Below are 435 nucleotides of genomic sequence, written 5' to 3' on the forward strand. Positions count from 1 at the left end.
GGGTATAAGAATGGAGAAACCAGCTCGAGTGCGCTAGAATTTGAAAGTACGCAGCCGAAAAAATACTTCCTTACAGAGCCCCTCCTCCAACACACACGAACGCGCACATGACCAATGAGGGCACGAGATAAGTTTGTGCACAGATGGAAGGCTGACAGGCAGGTAGGCCATCCAGTTATTTTAGCCGGGCCGGCTCAGATGATTGGTCGTGCTTTTTACAGCGCCACGGCTTCCACAGATGAAATATGTTTATGTATTTATTGTCAAAGCATTTAATATATTCATTGCTATCGGGATGTTAAGAGCATTCCATGGAATATAACAACAAGTGTTTCTGAAGTGAATTACCTACCCCACCTTTAAGTTGCCTCTGCTTTGTATTTTTGGTTTCAACAATGACTCAAGACTTTAAAATACTGCCCAATTGCCCAAACC

This window comes from Notothenia coriiceps, unplaced genomic scaffold (assembly GCF_000735185.1).
Source record: "Notothenia coriiceps isolate Sejong01 unplaced genomic scaffold, NC01 NC01_scaffold00035625, whole genome shotgun sequence".
NCBI lineage: Eukaryota > Metazoa > Chordata > Actinopteri > Perciformes > Nototheniidae > Notothenia > Notothenia coriiceps.